Source organism: Rhynchophorus ferrugineus, unplaced genomic scaffold, assembly GCF_030347505.1.
Source record: "Rhynchophorus ferrugineus isolate W39M unplaced genomic scaffold, kcgeb_rfMv2 rfM3, whole genome shotgun sequence".
NCBI lineage: Eukaryota > Metazoa > Arthropoda > Insecta > Coleoptera > Curculionidae > Rhynchophorus > Rhynchophorus ferrugineus.
In genome coordinates, this window is record NW_027472582.1 from 21,382,902 (window position 1) to 21,400,708 (window position 17,807).

Sequence of the window (17,807 nt, forward strand, 5' to 3'; positions counted from 1 at the left end):
GCAATATGTTCAAGGATTATATTATATTTGGATTTATTTCCTTTTTATAAACATTATTAAAGGATGCAAATATTTGAGGATGCAATATATATATATATATATATATATATATATATATATATATATATATATATATAATATATATATAAATAATATATAAATAAAACAATAGTGACAAACTTAAAGACAACTTCGACAGCTTTATACAATCAAAAAAGAATTCATCGAAATGTTCTTAGCGAACGCGAACAACATGCTATTCAAAAGATATGTGAAAAACGAAATGTATGAAAATGTAACGAGAAAATACGACGTATCATTTATTTATGAAACATACTTTTATGTATCTGAAAACAATTTTTCAAAATTATTTCAAATTCTCTTTAAATTCATATAATATTGTCAAATATTCATTTTTTGTGATGTCAAGATGATAAGTTTAGACCCTTAACATTAAAAGTATAAATATTTTATTGTAAATCAGACAACTCATATAATATTTTATATATTTTGTCTAAAACAAGGTAGTCAAAAGCATTAATATATATTCTGCAATAACAGGTCAATTGAAAAGTCCTGATACATAGATGGCGCTACAAGAATTAAATCCATATTTCTTTTAGTTAGCCATAACCCTCAAAAAATGCTTGTATAAATTTGTGTGTATATAGAATTAGAGGATTTTGAGTGAAGCAACTTTGTTACTGTGAAAAAAATGTATAAAAAGGAATTTCGCGCGTTGATAAAATATTGTTTTTTGAAAGGAAAAAATACAGTTGAAATTTGTTCAACTTGGCTTGATGCCGAGTTTCCGGAGACTGTCCCAGGAAAATCAACCATCAAGGATTGGTATGCTAAGTTTAGACGTGGTGAAATGAGCACCGATGACGGTGAACGAAAACATTTAAAAAATCAACCAAATGATTTTGAATAACCGTAATTTGAAATTGAATGAAATAGCAGACCCTCTAAAGATATTAACTAAACGTGTACATCATTCACGAATATTTGGCTATGAGAAAGTTCGGTGCAAAGTGGGTGCCGCGCAAACATGGCTTTATTATTTCACTCCGAAGTCCAATCGACAGTCATCCGAATGGACTAAACCCGCTCCAAAGCATGGGAAAAAGTAACAGTTGGCTGGTAAGTTTATGGCGTCTGTATTTTGGGATACGCATAGAATAATTTCCATTGAAAAAGGAAGGACCATCAACAGCGAGTCTAACATAGCGTTATTGGACCGTTTGAAGGACGAAATCGTCGAAAAACGGCCGCATTTGAAGAAAAAGACAGTGCTGCTTCACCAGAACAATGCACCGTGTCACAAGTCAGTGAAAACGATGGCAAAAATCGATGGATTTGGCTTCGAATTACTTTCTCATTCATTGTATTCTTCAGATCTGGCTCCCAAAGACTATTTCCTGTTCTCAGATCTCAAAAGAATGCTCGCTATTTTGAAGCAAAGGACAAATTGTATTACAAAAATGGCATCGAAAAGTTGGAGGATCCCTATAATCAGTGTGTCACGCTTGAAGGAAATTATGATAAATAAAAAAAAAATTTGCCAAAAAAATGTTTTTTGTGTTTTACTATGGTAGGCCGGGGTTTTTGAATTGACATGTTATGTATACTCAATAACTTTACTTTTAAATACCGTTAAGGCTTAAGAAGAGCTAGGCTTTTTTATTTGATACACTAGTTATGTTAGCCCTTGCTATAACAAATCTGCAAAACCAGTTTACGACCTTTCTTAATAAAATTATTTCAATAGCATCTATTGCTGGTTTTGTAGAAATACTGGTTCAACAAGAGGCACATTCACACGGCCTTAGTTGATCATTCTTACCATCAAAAATATAGATATGCAAATGATATCACAGTGACCAGCGGTCAAGTTCGAGAGTCATTTTTTTATTTTTCGTCCCTCTTGTTCTCCGTCCCTCCTTAGCCAGAACTCTCTCATATAATGTAATCATTTCGGCGTTATTAATTTTTCAAAACGTCATAATAATACACACATATTGAATATTTTTAAAAGCTTGATTAACTGTAATAATAGCTTTATTGTTATTCTGAGATATACATTTCTTTTGACACGCATCTAAATATCGATGAACGTTTCAAAATAACCAAAAAATAAATACTTCTAGAATATTCAGGATTATGTAACAATATGTATAGTTAAATATAAATAAGGCTAATTAATAAATTATTGAAAATTAACATAAAATAATAATGCTTAGAAAAAACGAGAACTTTTAATTTATACTCTGGTTCTTTTCGCCCCTTATTATATGAAATCGAGAAAACTAGTTTTACCCCTTTTCTTGATAAAACTATTTCCATATGGTCTATTTCTGGTTTTATCGAAATATTAGCCTACAAAAGGTGAATTCACACGACCTTACCTTATAATACTTGCCATCAAGAATCTAGATATTACTGTTATGCCAAAGGCGCCGGTGGTCAAGTTCCAGGAGCTTTTAAACTACCCCCTCTTAGCATCTGCCCCCTTTTATTCTGTTTTTCTCTCTCTCTCTCTCTCTTCCATGTTCATTTGAGTCTTAAGAAAATAAATATGATTCCTTCGGAAATTAATTAATATTTCTCCATTTGTTTCAGATATTGAATAATTTGAAAATTGTTTATTTTTTTATGATAAACTCAAATATATATATTATATTAAAAAGAAAATAAATTATAGAAAAATAGGTAATTTAATGTATTTTGATCAGCGGGACCTGCATGTAAAAATGTAAAGCATCAATATAAACAACTGTTGAATTCGATAGTTTTCATATTTATCTATGTAAAATAACCGTTTTCCATTAAGTTATCGATATTATGATGAAAAATGGATGTACGTGGATCTTATTAATTATGCTATCTATTATAAATGTTGGTGCAGGCAGACAATGGGCCTTTCCTATATTTTATACCAGGGCACGCCTTGTAATACATTTTTTGTAGTATGTATTAACTGCTTATAATATTACTTCATTAATAATACTAGTTAAAAAAATTAAATCAAATATACACAAATAAATTGACTAATGAATCAGCTAAACGTATGCTCCTGTAAATACACTCAAGTAAAATGATGTTATTAGGAACAACTAACAAATCCACAAAACGTAATTTGAGAGAAGTTTCGCTTTTCCTTTTTATTTTTGAGATAGATATTGTTGATGTGTTGAGTGATGTGGACATAGTCTATTGAAGAAAATGAAATATTAATTCTGGTTCAAGTAATTCTGAATAATGATGTTTTCCAACATTTGATAAAGTAAGTAAATATCCGCCATATTTACCTAAACAATATCCATTCTGATTACTATATGTTGTAATTTACTTATAAATTTGGTTGGATATCATTTATTCTAACTATCCAGTATTTCAATTATTTATTATTATTGGACTAAAAGAAAAATGTTTCTTTCTGATATAAATTGAAAATAAAGGGTAGAAAAATATTCTTAACAAAAAAATGTAACCGAAATCAAATAATAAATAAGGAACTCATTAATAAGTAAAAAATAACCAAACTTAGATTTTCAACAAAAAAAATGTTTTAAAATAAAATATATACATACTTATCGTTATAAAAACTAAATAAAAAAAAACAATAATCTTATTTAACCTATCCGCCACACGTATTTTATATACACGCATTATATATACACACAATTTAGCTTAATACCTACCTAAACCTATTCATCTATTTACAATATTATTTTAACTACTACAAATAGGTCACTTTGAAGTCGGCGGCAAGCAACAAATTAGATTTGTTTTGTTCGTAATTTAATTTTGTGTATATAGCCGACTTGGTGGTGCAGTGGTAAAAGCGTTAGGACGGTCCTCCTACTACTGCCGCGGGGCACGGTTGTTCTACAACAGTGTAAAATCCGACAAGGAAAATGATCTCAGTCACGCCAGTAATCAGGCTGGGTAAGACCGGATGTCTTCTGGGATGATTTCTAAAGATGGCCACTCGCCAGTCGGTAGGCTTAATGCTGAGGACCGTGGTTCGGAGCCCACGTTAAACTCCAGTCCAGATAAACCCATAGTTGGTAAAAGGAGACTTTAAAATATATTTTTAGAAAAAATGTGTATATGTCACAAAATTATGTTATTATTTTTGTATTTTTGGGCTCTAATAATTACACTATGTAAGCAGTCATCTACTTTATTTCTACAAGGTTTATATGTTATTATTAGTTCTTAAAAATCAAACTGAATGGCTTTTACACTCAACGAATTCGGATTTTCCATCACATCATCTCAGCAATAACATTATACCCAAGTATCTGATTATTTTAGATAAAATATATATGAAAACCTTGTACGTGCCTGAGTGAAATTTGAGGGTTTCCTTCGATTTCCCCCATTCTCCACATCAGATCCTGGTTACAATGGGACCACCTCGGAAGTGCAACTCCTTCGAATAGATAAGGAATATTGCAAATCGGTCCACAATTGACGGCGAAATCGACGAACATACATTACAGAAAAATATACAGCCGAACATAGAATATTCTCCTTTTTCCAAGTCGGGTAAAAAAATAATAATATACGCCAAATCAACTAAATTTAATGCTTTTGTGCGGAAGAACAAAAGCCTTAAATTTACAAAACCAAATTATTATATTGATATTTGAATATCCATCAAATATAAATAATACATATATGTAATATTATTTAATACATCCATAAATATATAAATAATATTATAATTTAAATATACAACAGGTAAAATATATGGTACTTAATTTAATTAGATAGGAGTGGTAGACATAAATCAGTTACATAAAAAATGTTTTTTTCCTATTATTGACGTTCCCCTAACATCACCCTTTTTTATTCGACGTTGTAAAAACCTACCCTAAGCTACCCATAAAAAGTCACAAAAACTTTTACCCTAACCCTATGCTGACCTCTATGATGTTGCTCCTTAACTACAAAGGGTTGAAACTTGAATCGGGTACAGAAAACTAAAGAGGGTTGATTAGCAAATACACAAACCAACAGGGAAGTTCGACCGTGACGTTGTAATTGCATTGACATATAGATGGCGCAATTCACGGGGCCTAACTTTAATTTTTAATTTAGTTCATATAGTTTGAAAGTATTAGTAACATTGAACTTATATAGATAAGATATAGATAAATCTGTTCATATAAAGAACATCTTAAATATAACAATACATTTTATTTTCACAAGATACGAAAATACATCTATATTTACAATGTTATTTTAATAATTCGCTTTTGCTTTAATACAATATTCTGAATGTTATATATAAAATGTTTTTTCATGTCAACATTTTAATATATATATATATATATATATATATATATATATATATATATATATATATATATATATATATATATATATATATATATATATATATATATATATATATATATATATATATATATATATATATATATATATATACATATATATATATATATATATATATATATATATATATATATATATATATATATATATATATATATATATATATATATGGATAGTGAAAATGTTCAATGTAATATAAGTATAAATAAACTAAATTTTATATAGTTATAAATCTAAAAAAGTATTTCTGCAAAATTATTTAGTATAAAGGGTAAATTATTATCAAAAAAATACATTGTATTACAAAAAAATCAATTTATACTTCTATTATCAACATTATTATGTACCTCGCAGTATTATTGTCATAAATATGAGTTTATTATTTTAAAAGTTTATAAAGTCGTAGTAATAATTATATGGTATATTTAAACAACATTTGATAATGTACATATATTTACATAAAACCTGCCATAATATTTAAATATTTGTAATTTTTAATTTAGGTTTCGTTAACTTCCAAAATAATTATCTAAGGTGGCTCTGATAAATTCAGAATTATTTCATAAACGACATTTCGTACCAATAATTCTAGATGTACGTTTCTATAACATTTAAAATAATGCCTATTAATATATTTATATAAACACTGTAGTTATAAATTTAAAATAATTGTTAGTTTTTTTAAAATGTATCTAAGGTTACTGTGATGTGCTCTAATTAATTTAATATAAATACGTTTTAATTTTGTCACGAACGACATTTTAATATGGGTATGCAACATTTATACATGACACTTATCAAACTAGAAAACGCATAATTAAAGCCTAGTCTATAATTCAACACTCTCAAGTTCCCCCTCAATCAAACTTATTTTCTTTTGGACGCAACCCCCCACCCCCGGTCTCGCCGACGCCAACGCGCCTCCTAAGAACAGGAAAAAACGAATATCTAATTTTTCAAACTGCTCAAAGTGGAAGGGAGAGCGGAACCGTCGAAGGTGACGTAGCCCGGTGGGGGAAGAGCGGCGATGGTGGGGATATCGAAAGAAAGCCCCGGGAGAGCGGGAGGAGGCGGCCGAAAGAAATTTAAAAAGGAAAGGGTAAAGAATAATTTTTTGTCTCGTTTTATCTTCTCCAGCCAGAGAATTTTATACAATCGCCTTTGCTCCGCTATTAATGCCCGTCCTGCGCGTTTTTCCGTCTCTCTTCGCCGCTATTTTCTTTTCCTTTTTAACTTTCGCGCCGACGACTCTGGGGCCGTCTTACGTTTCCTATGCGGACCACTCAATCACGTTTTTCTTTTAATTTCTGTCCCTGATTCGGTATATTTGTTCGGTAGTTTTTACAATGATTAAATAAATATATTGATTATAGAAATGTGGTTAAGATTCGTTGAAAATTATTATATCTCTATTGACCAATTTGATACAGAAAACTATGAAAAAAAACATTAGAAATATATTTAATGTAATTATCTAAGCTTTAAACAGTGAAAAAAAGCACAACAAACTAAAATTTTAATTCAAGTTTTTCTTTTAATTTCTTTTACTGATATTTGTTTTTTAATTATTAAATAAAGGTATTTATTATAGAAATGTGGTTAATATTTCTTTAGAATTGTTATATTTTTTATTGTCCAATTCGATACTGAAAACGATAAAAAAAAAACATTAGAAATACATTAATGATAATTACATAATTTTTTATGTATATTTTAAAGTCTTCTTTTTCCCAACGATGGTTTATCTGGACTGGACCAACAGGTTTAACGTGGGCTCCGAACCACGGTCATCGGTTACTGGCGTGACTAGGATCATCTTCCTTGTAGGATTTTACACTCTTGCTTAGGATAATCACAAATATTAAACAATCACAAACATAAACAGGAAAAACGAATATGTAAGCATGCCCCAGCAGGATTCGAACCCGTGACTATCGTGACAGTAGGTGGACTGCTCTACCGCTTTTACCACTGCGCCAACCAAACCGGCAATTACATTATTATCACCGAACAAACTAAATTTATAATAAATATATTTAAGGCATTATTTATATATATATTAATTGATTATATATATATATATATATATATATATATATATATATATATATATATATATAATTTATACAATCATGTATATTACCAGGGAGTAATCAAATCTCAATATATAATACACTTATTGTTTTCTATACTTTAATAATGAATAGTGGTACAATTTTAAAAGATTCTAAAACACAATACTCGACATTGAACCTACCAACTTAGATATCTAAGAAGATAGAAGAAGATATCTAGAAGTCTAAAAAATTGCAATACTTATAACTAACAATCCCTGGTTACATTTTATATTTTGGGACTTTAGAACTTAAACAAATCTTTATAATCTGACTTTATAAAAAAATTTGTTTTCCATAATATGAGTACATTACCTGCATTCAGAAATTCACCAAAAAAAAAACATTGGCGAGCTTAATTGATGGTGAATGCTACTGATGTATAGTGTAAGGCTAAATATATATATATATATATATATATATATATATATATATATATATATATATATATATATATATATACATATATATATATATATATATATATATATATATATATAACAGATATTGTAGTATATTTAATAGTACAAAGAAAAAAATTAAGAAATTGGACGACAGTGTCAAGTTTAACCCATCAAGCAAAATGCTTGCAAGAAATATATCGAAAAAAGTTCATTTATAATTCATAATAAAATATTCAAAAAATAAATATTATTTAAACGGTTCAGACATGTTTTATTGCTTCAAATTATTTTGAATGGGAATCAGAACAATTTCCTTACCAATTTCGGGAATTTGATAAATTGGTATTATATGTCCAAATGTTCTAGGTTTAATAATATTTCCAGTTAAAATAAAATATCTATAAAGAAAACTAAACATATTTTATTTAATTACTATAAAAGCATTTTTGATGTATTATATTTTGCCAAGAAAAATCTATAATAACTTGATATATCTTTTTCGACGAAGTGTATACGATGGCAAAATGCCCGCTTCCATCTTTTAGAAAGCCCCGACGACGTCTCGGAAGCGACTAGCGGGAAGCCCCTTTTTAATTTTCCTCGATAGCCAGAACGAGAAACATTTTATAAATTACAGTTATATCTTCTCCACAAACAAACTACAATGAATATCTTTTTATTGGATTTTGCTGAAAATAAGCTTGTTACGGCTTCGGCTAATTTATTTTTATGGGGCCGAAGTTTGTTTCGCGGGGACATTTCATTTTTAGGAAGGTTTTCGGTGTCTTTCGGTGTCTGCGTTCACGGTCTTGGTCCGCCCGAAATTGCCGCCTCCTCCCGAATATGTTCCCGGGACCATCAAAAACAGCAATAACTAACCAACATTAAAATTTTATTCGAACAAACTCGCGCGTTCAACTCTAAACGGGATTATTATTATGTCGAAATTGCCGAATAGGCTCGTAAAAAGTATATTTTTTTAGATACACGAATTAATTCCGAAAAACATTCTCGAAATTGAACAATTGAGTGAAATAACAAAAGAGTTTTCAAAAAAAAAATACAATTAAAAATAGATGTAATATATTTTGTTTATGACAAAATTATCGACAAGAAATACTGAGTATTCTGTGTCATTGTTCCTTCAACATTAACCCAGTATCAGTTGGCTATTCTCTAAACTCAAAATACGTGCCCTTAGGCTTTAATGTCCTCTCTAAAAATAAAAGGTTAAAATTGTTCCGAAGTTGGTATAAATGAACCGTATTCAAAGTTTACGTCGATAGGAACAGAAATGAAGTAACACAAATAAAGTTATTAATAATATTCTCGAAACCGGGAATTGCTAAATTACTTTAATAGCTATTGAAATACATACTTGAAAGTCTGAATGTCAACACATTTTAAGAACATTTTAGCCTAATAGCTTAAACCTACAAAAAAAAATTTAAACCTACTACGAAACGTGGACTCCGAAACACAGTCCTTGGCCTTAAGCTATCAATTGCTTAGAAATGTAGCGACCTTGAAGCATGTCGAATTTTACATCATGGAATAACGGTCTACAAAATACTCAGAAATATAATCCCAGATGTTGAATACGGGCGGGGTGCCAGCAGCGCCAACTAGAACCCGATAACGAATAACTGGCAACCCCGAGACGTTTATCTGGTATGTTATTGAAGGGAATTTCCAGGCATGCAGTGCTCAACCATCGTTTGGTTTAGACGTGCCACCATCGACTGCCCAAGCCTCGTCAACAGGTAACTCCGCTGCCATCCGTTTTATCATTTGTATTTTTCACATTTTTATATAGCCAATAAATAACGGTCACATAATGTAAACACCACTGTTTCATTTCGTTTTACCTCCATTCACCGAGCCACAGCATTTACCCTAAAGAAATAATTCCGGAAGACAGATGATCATACCCAGCTTGCTTATCGGCATGATTCGGATGATTTTCCTTGTCAGATCTTGCAATCTTGCCTTAATGTTAATCAGAATTATAAATAATCTCACACTCTCACACATAAATTTAAAACGATCCTGCAAGAGGATTGGAACGCGCGGCCATAGCAACAGTAGGAAGACCGTTATGTCGCATTGACCACCACGCCAACCAGGCCGCCAATAATATATGAAGAATCTATGAAACACAAAAAAAGTTATGTTTCTTTTTGTTATTTAAATAGAGATTCTAGAACAATCAGCAAGTGCAACTATAATAATCTATAATCCATATGAACTAAAAGGAACTAAGAAAACAAAACTGTATAACGAAATGAAGCAAACATAGCGTTGTCTGAGTGGAGTCGTCAAAACTGTGCTATGTATAAAAGGAATATAATATATATTGCTTGAAATAATTTTCATTTGAATATGTGAACGTAAAAATAATTGTAATAAAATGCCCTCTAAACAGTAAAATAATCTACCACCTGAAATTTTAGCCTAATTTAATCTTTGGTCATAAGATTAGTATTGATTAATTCTGTTAAAGAAAACAACGGAATACTGAATGTGCTGAATTAAAATTAATTAATTAATGTGATATTAACATTTCCAATAACTTCATAGCATGTATTTAGTGCTGTATTGTATATTAATAATTGGATTAAAATAAAAATCTTTAGATCTGAAAATAAAACATCGATATAACAATATTATATTATATTTTAACCTCACAATTTTTAATTTCGAAATAAAAATCATGAAATGCTTTAATAAATAACTTAAGTAAACTCTAATAAACAAGCTTTAACATAACAGAAAAGCTTTAATAAACAAATAGACTAATATGCTTTGTTAGTATACCGATACTTTTTTATTAATTACATCTTACGTTAGATATACTTAGTACAATCTTAATTCACAAATTAATTTATTACTACAGTTCTGTGGTACTTGCATTTATTCCGATATAAATCGCAAGTTGTTTAATAAGTTAATTTTATAAACATAACATAAAACTTCAATCACTCTATTTTTTCCATTTCTTGCAATATATTTCTTTGCCAAACAATTTTTTCAATATAAGCATCAATTTATGAAGCTCAATATATTTTCCTTAAAGGAAATGAAAACAAAAGCTATCAGGTATATGTATCCCATGCTAAGATTGTTTGGTAACTTCGGGTATAGGAGCAATTTATTAAAATTACCTGTTAAGAAATATGTTACGTGGCAAAAAGAAAGGGCATTAGAAAAGTATTTGAATATAAATTAAACAAAACTAAAAGAGAAAAATTTAACTAATTTATTTATAAAAAAAAAGTAAATAAAAAGAAAAATCCAATAATATATTCATAAAATTTTACCAAGCACAGACTCAAGTATAACTTCCATACATTTCTTAAAATGTCATTGGAAAATGACACAACAACCTCACGAAAGAAACGGACGAAAAAAATTTAGTATGAAAAATGAATCAATATTTTTATAGAAAAACAAGACTCGATAATAATATCCCCGTCTGAAAATGAAGGAAAAATCTCGACGGGGCCAAAAAAACGCGACAGAAAATTAAGAAAATTGCGCAACTCTTTTCTTGTCTCGGGGGAAAACGTTGAAAAATCACAGTTTAATTTCCTCCATTTTTCACGGAGCTGATTCTGACAGTCCCCATTATAAGAAAAAGTCCGTCCGGGGGTTGAAAGTGAAAAACTTATTTGGGGACGGGAAGGGCGAGAGGGTAAAAATTAGCCCTCCGCCTCGCCACCGGTTTCGGGAAGGGCGCTTCGATTGCCGCCACTCGTTTTTTAGGGTTGGGCATTTCTTATTCCTTATCGATTTTTTATAACTCGTATCGGACTCTCGGTTGAAGTGTTGGGATGCTTCAGAACAGGGAATAAACACGTTTCATTACATTTAACTAAATGAAAGGTGAAATTCTGAAAAACTGTATATTAATTTTATACTATTAACGTCGAGAATAAGCTTACAGAATATTAGTTCTTAATTTTTGCATATATAATAAACCTAATATTATTTACAAACAAATTAATTTAAATTTATTCAATTAAAATACTGAATTGTATTTTTTTAAGAAACAAAATTCACTAAAAACTAAAAGCTATACATATATATATATATATATATATATATATATATATATATATATATATATATATGTGTGTGTGTGTGTGTGTGTATATATATCTTATAATATCATATAATAACAGGTCAATTGACAAGTCCCCGGCCTGACACATAGATGATTGTAAATCCATATGTTTTTTAGTTACCACAAAATGATTTTGAATAACCGTAAATTGAAGCTGAATGAAATAGCAGATACTCTAAAGAAATCAACTGAACGTATACATCATATCATTCACGAATATTTGGGTATGAGAAAGCTCTGTGTAAAGTGGGTGCCGCGCGAGCTCACATTTGACCAAAAACAACGACGAGTTGAAGATTCGGAGCAGTGTTTGAAGATGATCAGGCGTAAAAAACCCGAGTTTTTGGATGAAACACTGGATGACAATGGATGAAACATGACTCCATCATTTCACTCCGATCTCCAATCGACAGTCATCTAAGTGGAGTGCACACGATGAACCCGTTCCAAAGCGTTCAAGAACGCGTTCGGCTGGCAAGGTTATGGCGTCTGTATTTTGGGATGCGCATGGAATAATTTGCGTTGACTACCTCGAAAAAGGATGGACCAACAACAGCGACTATTACATAGCGATATTGGACCGTTTGAAGGACGAAATCGCCGAAAACGGCAGCATTTAAAGAAAAAGAAAGTGCTGCTTCACCAAGACAGTGCATCGTGTCAAAAATCCATGAATTGGTCTTGATGAATTGGAATTTCTTCCTCATCCACAGTATTTTCCAGATCTCGCCACCAGCGAATATTTCCTGTTCTCAGATCTCAAAAGAATGCTCACTGGGAAGTGAATTTTCGTCGAATGAAAGGATGATCAATGAAACTGAGGCCTATTTTGAAGCAAAAGAAAAATCGTACTACAAAAATGGTATCGAAAACTTGGAGGGTCGCTATAATCAGTGTATCACCCTTGAACGGAGTTATGTCGAATAAAAAAAAACTAATTTTGCCAAAAAATGTGTTTTACTATGGTAGGCCGGGAACTTTTCAATTGACCTGATATATTGTTTCACTTCATTACACAGTTTTATTTTGTAAACTCTGTTTATTTCCTATGGATTATTGATTTTTAAGTTGCATTCCGTAATTGTTCTGGAATTTCTGTTTAAATAACGAAAACCAATATATCTTTTTTTATTTAATAGATTATTTGAAAACACTCTGTAAATTATGTTAAAATTAGATATGGCCGGCTTGGTTGGCGCAATGGTCAAGGCGACAGGATGGTCCTCCTACAGTTCGTGGGTTCAAATCCAATTGCTGCATGGATTCAAATTTATGCCTGTGAGTATTTACAATTGAGATTGTCCATAAGGAAAGACTGCAGATCCGACAAGGAAAATCATCGTTCAGTCTCCAGACCTCCAATTCTGATATAGTAAATAATTCACCGTTTATGTTGTACGTAAATCGACTACAGGCGTGTAACTACGTTGAAGTAATTAAGTTTTTTATTTGAAACTATATTAATACAGAAATTAAGTGAGTTAAGATATTACTAAATGATTTTATTTAATTTTTAGCACTGTTGTTTATGATTATTGAACAATTAAAAAGTTATTCAGCTGTGATAGAAAAACACGATATATGCCAAAATTTTATCCTAATATAGATGAACAAACTGGCATAATAATAAGTATCGTATGTGCTCTGTTTACAGTGTATTTAGATTTTCATAATATAAACTTTAATTAAAACTTATTTTTAATTTTAAGAATTTTAATTAATTTCATAGCTTGTGAACTCAGAACAGTTTAGAAATATTTTTCTCGCTTAAGAACTGATAGTATCAATTACTACATATACTATAGTACTATAGTATCAATAGTATCAAAAGACAATAGTAAAAACACAATGATGATTTCTTAATGTGTGTCTTCAATAGTTTCACTCAGATTGTTTCACTAACATTGCTGTTAGTTGTCAAATATTCATAACTAGGCTCCAAAATATATTTTGTGACTAAAAATGTTAAAAACTGATTAAAACGACCGTCCATTATTATCAAACCAACATACAAAATGTTTTAAGCATTGACGATTAATATTATGACATTTTATTTAAAAAATGCAGATACAATGACAAATGTATCACTTAATAAGACCGCTGTTACCACCACAAATTTTTATTATGGGCAATCCGGATATGGAAGTTGATAGACGTTGAGCATACAATCCAACAATGAAGCGAATTATTATTCAAGAATTATAAACTTTTCTTAATCAACACAACTATTTAATTAAAAGGTTTAAAATTACATTGAATCGAATGCTTTCTGAAAGCATTAATGTCGTTATAGGATTATACAAGAAAGTCAAGGAGGTTTCTATTCCCCGACAATCGACGAAATAACTATTATTTTTATTAAAGAAAAACAGCAATGTAGATATAGGTGATACGAAATTCACTCGATCATCTAATATTTATATAATAAAAGCTTCCAGATCCTTATGTCAGTCATCAGTACAACAAGATTGAGATCATAGACGAGAACATTTCGAGAAACTCTCGAAACATTCCAGTGCCAGTGCCTGTCAGTTTGTTTTGATGTAAATGAGTTAATGTTCATTTGTTGGTTAAATTTATTGCTATAAATAGTATTAAATTTAACATTGCATGTTATACAGATATATTATATGCTAATAATATTGTTGAAGAAGTTGCCACTCGGTTGCATACTTGAAATTAATATAGCACGAATATTTATATTTTGAATATGTTATTCGGTTTAAAACTCATCATCAAAAAAGAAATATGAACAAGAAACAAGAAAAAAAACAACAAAAGGAAACAGAGAAAAAACAGAGGAATGAAGAAGGCAACTCGTAACAACAACAACTAAACACAAAAATTATGTGTTTACTAAATTATGTGGATTATTTTTAAGCTTAAAAATGTTAATTAAGTAAAAAGTTATTGTAAAATAACATTAAACTGCTGTAGTTATTACTGAAGTATTACAAACTTTTAGTTTTTAAAGTGTAGTAGATATTTGAAGTAACCGTCTTAAACTCTCTCTATTCCTAATAACCCTGGTTTGATCCCCATTATAACTAATTTTTTTAGATATACAAGGGTTTCATCCTTCCGTTTTCTTTTTTATTGCAATTGGATTATTAAGCAATCAAAGTTTTGTGAATGTTAACTAATTGTTATAATTTATAAAACTTAGTTTTAAATACATTGGTAAGTATATAATGAAACTATTTGAATATAGTGCCTAAAAATGAGACGAGTACCTTCTTTTGTAATAGTAAGCTTATTTAAAAAAATATATAAACTGATCAAAACAAGTGACAAATTAGTAGAACAGGACTTCTTTTTTAAGCAGTTCCATGTAGATTTTCACAGATTTTATAACATTTTCCACAATTAACATGTTATAAAATACATTACGTGATACAAAAATCAGAAGAGTTTAGACTCTTTTTTGATTAAACTTAAAATATTAAAAAATTCTTAAATTTATTTATATTCTTATATTTATATTTTTATTAATCCCTTAGAACTTCAATAATATGCCCGTGGGCATTAAGTATTATTATATGATTTCTGTTATATAATATAACTATCCTGACATGTAGAAGATCGCTTCAGTAAGTAATCTGCTGTACAACTTATAATCTAAATCTTATTCTAGATACTATTCTTTATTAAGTTATTTTAAACTCTATCCTAACTTATTCTAAAGGCTATTCTAACTTATTCTAGAGATTATTAAATCTCACTCTATGTGCCTATTAACCAGTTCGTATGGTAGTTTACTTTTGAGCCTATGCACTACATTGTCATCGCGCATATTAAACTATTTGACGAGTGCATTGGGATGTACTAATAGTTATTTTAGAGTACTTCCCACTAGCACTTCGAATCACACTCGTTATTTGTTCTAAGGAGATGTAGCGCTGAATCAGTTTGTTGAAGACATAAAATGGGGCATCGACGATGCCCACTTTATTCTCGCAACACTTTATTCTGGAACCTCTGGAGGACATCTATGTTAGATTTGCTAGATGTACCCCACAGTTCAATACCATAGGTCCAAATGGGCCTAAGTATTAACTTATACAGCAAAACCTTGTTATCTAATAATAATTTAAATGTACGCCCTATCAGCCATTACATTTGGTTTAGTTTAAGCCGAAGCTGTTGGAAGTTTTATCGCTATATGTTTTTCTATGTCATATGTCGATCAAAATGCATTCCCAGATATTTAACGTTGTCTGCTTGTGGAAGTTCATGATTATTCAATTTTACTGAGGGGCAAGTTCTTCTACAAAGAGTGATTGTCAGATGGGTAGAGCTTATCTCATCTTCTTGGATACGCCACGTTTCCAACCACAATTTGGCTTTGTTAAGATGAAGTTGAAGCTTTCCTGTGGCTGATGTTTAATCTTATGATGATGATAATTATAAAACTGCTCTATCGTCAGCAAATATTGCAACAGTAGTCATTCTTGAAGTCGGTAGGTCAGCTGTATAGAATAGATATAACAATGGGCCAAGAACACTGTCAGTCTATTCGTCACCCTTCTTGACAATAAAATATATGTCTGTGAGACATGATTTCCGCAATTGAAAGTGCGAATGAGGCAACAGCTTTTTCAGTTTAACTGAAAGAACCGAGTACAGTTTAGTTAGTGCTAGGTTAGTCCGAAGATACAAAAAACTTGACCTAATATCAAAGAAAATAATTTTATCAGTAAACTATAAAGCCTATTTTGACTTATTACGTGGAAGGGAGTTGAACTAATACATCAAAACAACTAGTATTCCACCGCTGTCAAAATAAAGCTCTTCTATATAACCAACGAAGCAGTGTACGCTGACCTAGAAATCAAAGGCATGAATGGAAGTTATTTCGAATATAAGATTTCACCTTAAAACCTGAAAGAGCGTTAATAAATCACAACAACATGGAAGCAATACAACGCAACAATACTAGATAACGCGCAGGATATCAAAAGATGGATTTGATGGAGAAATTTTTCAATAACATAGTGGTTAAAATTACTACATTCAGAATGAAACAAGTACAAATGAAACCAAAAATAAGAGTTTTAACGGGAATATATAAGAGCACTGTCTAATGTCAAATATAATAAATTGCATAATTTATTGAAAATTTTATCTAGAAGTCTTTTTTTTAATACAAAAAATAATGTTGGAACTGGATTTTAAGTAAGATCGAATTATTAATCATGGCTAATTAATAAAAATATTGTTTTGGGAGTTTAAAATTGCGCCAACGAAAATTATACTTTAAAATTCCTCATTCGGAATTACAAATGCCAAATTTAAGATACTAAATTGGACTTGATAAATGATTTTCTTTTTGGACGGGAAATATTTCCAGTTTCCACCCTTTTTCACTGGGAGGACACCGACTCATTGGCGGCGTAAAGATTTCTCACACAAAATCATAGAAACAATTTCGTAAAGAGAATTCTAATCCTCGATGATAACAGTAAATTTGACAGTGATTTACAATTTTACATGGAACGTTCACGATCTTTCATTAGAATTAATTTTTTTTTAATCTAACCTATACCTACGGTCCTATTGGCGTCCTCCATCAATTTAGAGGGCATACAAGAAAACATCCGGTCTTACCCAGCCTGCTACAAGGGTGACTTCCCTTGTCGGTTTTTGCACTCTGGGCCATCGACAATCACAACTGCAAACATATATTTATAACCGTACCTCTTTGGGATTCGAACCTGTGCCTATCACAGCAGTACGAACACCACCCTATCAGCTTCATCACTATAGATAATATATTACACTAATGCAATAAAA